Source organism: Rana temporaria, chromosome 3, assembly GCF_905171775.1.
Source record: "Rana temporaria chromosome 3, aRanTem1.1, whole genome shotgun sequence".
Taxonomy (NCBI): domain Eukaryota; kingdom Metazoa; phylum Chordata; class Amphibia; order Anura; family Ranidae; genus Rana; species Rana temporaria.
The window spans coordinates 129,428,508-129,434,507 of record NC_053491.1 but is presented as its reverse complement, the minus strand read 5'-3'; the positions used below and the strand labels follow the sequence as shown (position 1 = coordinate 129,434,507).

Sequence of the window (6,000 nt, the reverse complement as noted above, 5' to 3'; positions counted from 1 at the left end):
AGGTTAGCAACTTCTCCTTGGAGGACAAGGCCTGACTAATTAGGCCAATTTGCATGGGTTGACCCTCTGAAGTGGTCGGTGGTTGTGCTGGCGAGCTGATGGCAGAGGAAGGTAAAAGTCTGGGTAGCATCCATGTCATTCAGTTAGGGCTTGTTTATGCTTGCTTCAAAATGTGGCTTTGGACACGCTTTTTCAAAGAACTCTGAATGCCAATGAAAGCCCCTGTCTCTAAATAAATGGTCACATTACAGTCCTGTTCACACATTGTATTTGCTTTGCTTCAAAAAAGTTACCTCACGTTGCTTTCTTGGTGCTTCAAAGTGTCTCTGAAGCCTCCATTGAAGTCAATGATAAAGCTCACTTACAGCACCTGAAGCTTTGAGGGGCATTTACTTAGCATTAGCTTTGCTTTGTTTTGGAAATATTGCAGGTATGAGACATCCCAGGATGCACTGGGAAACCAATAAGCGAACCCGCAAAGACGTCATCAGCAGTTCATGTGTATATACTGTATATTCTGCAAGTGTTTGGTACAGACATCACATCTGGTGTGCAGCATGGAGACGCAGGAAGGTGAGCGTGGTCCAGACTGGAGCAGAGCAACTAGCAGACAGCACACACGCAGTGTGCAACATGGGAACACTATAGCGGAAGGTGAGTGGGGACCGGAGAGACAGGACTGAGTGACAGAGGATCAGCAGAGCAGAAGAAACTAAATGTCACATATGGTGAGCAGAGTGGGAGGTGAGCAGTGACTGCAAAAATCAGCAAACCAGAGGATCAGCAGAGCTGGTGGTTACTACTGAGTGGGGGATCAGCAGAGCTGAGGGTACTACTGAGGGGGGATCAGCAGAGCTGAGGGTACTACTGAGGGGGGATCAGCAGAGCTGAGGGTACTACTGAGGGGGGATCAGCAGAGTTGAGGGTACTACTGAGCGGGGGATCTGCTCAATGAGGGTACTAATAAGCTGGGGATCTGATAAACAGGAGTACTATTGAGCTGGGGTTCTGCTGAATGAGGGTACTGCTGAGACGAGGTTCTACTGGGTCCCTTTAAAACAAATCAAAAATTAACCCATACAGGGCATTTGCAAAGCTTCAACTTAAAGTGGAGCTCCACCCAAAATGGAAAGCTCTGCATTTTTTGCCTCCACCCCAATCTGCTGCCACATTTTGCACCTTTTGGGAGGAAGCTGGTGCCTGGTTTTGACAGGCATCTGCTCCCACTTCCAGTTCAGTTAACCATGGCGAAGGGAGCCAGATGTTTGCCCTCCTTTTCTGCCGCCCCCCCCACCCCCCGCAGCCGGGCCATTGAGAAAGCGCAGCGTGATTCGTGCATGCACAGTTGGAAACCGCAAGGCTTCACTGCCGGTTTCCCTTAGCCAAGATGGTGGTGGCAGCACCTATGAGCTGATTCAAGAATCGGCCTGGGTGAGGACATTGCTGGATGCCTGGACGGGTAAGTACCCTAATAGTAAAAATCGGCAGCTACAATATTTATACCTGCTGAATTTTCTTTTTTTTTGTGTGTGGGGGGGATCAATGAAGCGTCAAAAAAGCATGTTGAAGTAGTAGGCGCTTTAATGTAAAAGAAGAGTTCCACCAATGTATGTGTTTATTAAAAGTCAGCAGCTACAAAAAGTGTAGCTGCTGACTTTTAATAAACAGACACTCATCTGTCCTACGGTCCAGTGAAGCAGCCACCTGAAGCCTCGCTTCTCTCTCTTCGCGGCGCCGCCATTGCAAGTGTGGCTTCGTAGTCGCGAGTGCACTGCGCATGTCGCTCTGCGCGTTTTGAAAGGCCGGTCAATCTTCTGGGACCTGTGAAGTGTCCCAGAAAATTGCAGGTTGAGAGGGGGGAGAAGAGAACTTCCGTTCTGCGCTATGATCGGAAGTGGGAGCTGGGTACCTGTCAAAACGAAGTACCCGCCCCCCCAAAAAAAATGACATGCCAAATGTGGCATGTCAGAGGGTCAGGAGTCGTTAAAGCGGAAGTTCCAATTTTGGGTGGAACTACATCTACTTTAATTTATAAACCATCCATTATCACTATGGCTTCCACTTCTTCTAATATTGCTTCTAGACATTTCCAGAAACAGATCTCTTGCAGCAGATTCTGTCCATGGAAGAGCTGTGGGGGGAGAAGAAGACCCACATCCTGGGAGTCCAGTGAGCACTGCACTGCGGGTCATTCATCAACATTACACAGCGCAGCCTGCAATCCCCCTCCATGACAGGTGAGGGCGGAAGTGACGTGTGAGCGCCCTCCACTTCCTATACAGAACACTGGGATCCATGGAGCGCTGTGTTGCTGCATCCTGGTATTTCGGAGCCTCCATCCTGCTCGCCAAGTACCCGGACTGAAAACAGGAAGTGAGTATCAGGCCCAGTGACAGGAGCGGCGTGCACAACATCGGCCGTGACCCCGAGCCCATCACATCACCCCGCCATCATTGTTTACATTCCCTTCCATCATCATCACTGACAGAGATGTGTGGGGGAGGGAGGGAGCGCTCAGTGCAGCATCATCATCATCACCAACTGTCATTCTGCTCCATACATACAACGTGTGCTATACACTGTCACTGCATAGAGATCATTGGATAAAGTGTCCTGTACCGTCACTGACTGCAGAGTTCAGGGGATGGGGGTCAGGATAAAGGTGGCCATGCATGTAACCATTACCATCGTACCCCCCCCCCCCCTTAATTATCCAATGTGTTTTATTATTAACCGATCGATCATATTAAGATTTGTCTGATCAGTTGTGGAGGAAAACACGATCGTATTAAATATCCATCTTGATTACATCCTCGTGTATATGATGTGTTTACATTTTTTGTTTTTTTTGGTACTTTTTGAGGGATTTAAAGTTTTTCGCCAATAAATCAAATGGATATCCGAATGTATGGGAAATCAATGTATGCATGGTCACCAGGAAAGGTGCGTTCCATGTGCGTTTACTGCACCACATTCAAACACGCTGCTTTTGCGACCTGCACGTGAGTACCCATGTACTGTTAAATGCAGATCACAAATGTAGTGGGTTTATAGGCACCAAATTACATGCTACTGCAATACCATGTGATTCAGGGTGGCGCGTTTTTAAATGTAGCGCATTTTTTGTGTTTCGGTGAGATTTGCAGCTCATTCAAATGTATAGGCTGTAAAATCAAATTGCGCAGGAACGCGTTGGAATGGCAGGGGAACAAGGCACGGATTCCTGTGTGAACCGGCCCTCAAATGTACACTGAGCAGCGCATGCGCCGTTCAGTAGACACTCAGGTACGATGCTTGTGTGTCTGCAGGACTGCATTCCTGTGCGTGCACAGGAGTCGCATCATCACAGCCAATAGAGGTGGCTGTAGACTGGTACCCGGAAGAAGGTGCTGGCGAGGGACCTTGCAGAGCATTGGAGCTAGGGTAAGTATTGGAAACATTGAAAAGTGACAGCAGAAAAAAGTAGAGTAGTCTATCGAGTCTGTCCGTTTATTTATTTATTTATTTTGTTTGTTTTTGGTTTCTTTTCTTTTTCGTTTATTTTTTGTCTGTATAGGTCTATGTTTGTCCCAAGCATGGTTGAAGCCATTTAAAGCAGCGTTCCACCCAAAAGTGGAACTTCCATTCATTTGTCCCCCCCGAACCCCCATTCGGTGCCACATTTGGCACATTTCAGGGGGAGCACCTTCTTTCGGTTACCAGTCTACAGCCACCTTGATTGGCTGTGATGATGTCCCCAGGTGAATTACATCAGCAGATTTGCTCCCGTCTCCTTTCGCCACAGCCGAGCTGGTAAGAGAGCACAGCGGTGCCTCGCGCATGCACAGTTGGGACTCTGTGAAGCCATAATGCTTTACTGTCGGGTTCCCTTACTGGCAGTGGCAACATCAGCTGCGGTGCCGACATCGCTGGACTTCAGGACATATAAGTGTCCTATTCATTAAAGTCAGCAGCTGCAGTATGTGTAGCTGCTGGCTTTTAATTTTTGCAGAGGTGGGCAAACTTCTGCTTTAAAGCGGATCTCCACTCTAAAGTGGAGTCCCGCTGATCGGAACCCTCCCCCCCTCCGGTGTCACATTTGACACCTTTCAGGGGGGAGGGGGGTGCAGATACCTGTCTACAGACAGGTGTCTGCACCCACTTCCGGCCCTACGATACGGGCAAAGGACGGGTTTTTTCCTTCCTTCCCGTCCGTCCCCCCGTTGTATGCTGGGAACACTCGGCTCCCAGCACACAGCGGGAGCCAATCGGCGGGCGCAGCGCGACTCGCGCATGCGCCGTAGGGAACCGGGCAGTGAAGCCGGAGCGCTTCACTTCCTGGTTCCCTCACCGAGGATGGAGGGGGGAGCAGCAGGGTGACGAGCGATCGGCTCGTCATCTGCTGCGATCACCGCTGGACTCCAGGACAGGTAAGTGTCCTTATATTAAAAGTCAGCAGCTGCAGTATTTGTAGCTGCTGGCTTTTAATATATTTTTCCCGTGGCACATCCGCTTTAAGTATTGTGGACTTTAGTTACTCTTTAATGTCATTTCTAAAGAGATTTTAAATCTTTTTAAATGTGGAGCTTTGATTCAAATAATATCTGGTGATCCTTCCATTAACCTCTTCACGCCCACGCTATAACTGAAAGACGGCTACACCCCTGCGGGTGGAACGCTCTGTGATTAGCGAGTCTCTGAGACTCGGCTGATCACAGATAGGAGTAAGGGGCAGATCCTGGCCCTTTACCATGTGATCAGCTGTCAGCCAATGACAACTGATCACATGATGTAAACAGAAGCCAAGAATAATTGTTATTTTCCATTGCGCTCATAGTATGAGGAGAAAAAGATAAGCCACATTGGTCTCGTACACAGAGAGCCTCTGCTACTAACTAGTGCCCACCAGTGCGTATCAGTACTGCTAAGCAGTGCCCATCAGTCCCACCTCTCAGTGTTGCCTCATCAGTGCCCACCAGTGTCGCTTTATCAGTGCCCACCAGTGCCGCCTTCTCAGTGCAGCCTCGTCAGTGCACATCAGTGAAGTAGAAAAATTACCCGTTTGCAATTTTTTTTAACAAACTATGAAAACAGAAAAAAAGAAAGCTCTATTTGTGTGAAAAAAAGATAAAAATTTAATTTGGGTACAGTGTTGCATGATCGTGCAATTGTCATTCAAAGAGTGACAGCGGTGAAAATTGGCCTGGGCAGGAAGGGGGTTTAAGTTCCCAGTAACCATGTGGTTAAACTAGTTCTAAAGTCAGAAGGTTTTTTTATCTTTATGCATTCTATCCATTAAGATAAAAATCCTTCAGTGTACAGCAGCCCCCCTAATATTTACATGAGCCCCATCTCGATCCAGCGATGTTGCACGAGAACCTCGACTGCCCGGGACTACCCCTCCTGATTGGCTGTGACACAGCAGTGGGCGCCATTGGCTCATGCTGCTGCCAATCAAAATCAGAGTGCTAATGAGGAGAGAGAGGTGGCGGTCTCGTGTCTGAATGGACAGAGCAGTGGCCTCGGCTCGGGTGCCCCCATAGCAAGCTGTTAGCTGTGGGGGCACCTGGCAGGAGGGAGGGGCCTGAAGTGCCGGCGGGGGACCCAAGAATGGGAGGATCCAGGCTGCTCTGTGCAAAACCATTGCACAGAACAGGTAAGTATAACAACACCTGAGCATCGCGCTTATGAGCTTTGCCATTTTTTTATTAGCCAATAAAGAAAGTTTAGCAAGGGTTAAAGCGTATGATTAGGGGTTCATTATTATTTGTTTACTTATTTATATATTTATTTTGTTAGGTTAGGGTTTGAGGTGAGGATTATTTATGCATTTTGTTTTGTTACTTTTTATTTATGATAATTATTATTAGTTATTTATAGGGATTTATAGGTTTGCTATATAGGGTTGGTACTAAGCATTTGCATGAGTATCGGTACTCGTGCAAATGCGCCGATACCTGAAACCAATACTTTCAGGCTCGGTTCTTTTAGCTGTCAGCGGGATTCCCCCACTGACAGTAA

At 47.9% G+C, this 6,000-nt stretch overlaps 1 protein-coding gene across 1 annotated transcript in view; it reads left to right on the top strand.

The window, feature by feature from the left end:
- The first annotated feature begins 2,271 nt into the window (after nucleotides 1–2,271).
- DMTF1 (cyclin D binding myb like transcription factor 1) overlaps nucleotides 2,272–6,000 on the top strand; it is an 84,361-nt gene continuing 80,632 nt past the window's right edge. Inside the window, exon 1 of the mRNA XM_040343431.1 lies at nucleotides 2,272–2,373. The gene's annotated coding sequence lies outside the window, so the exon portion shown is untranslated. The remainder of the gene's footprint in view (nucleotides 2,374–6,000) is intronic.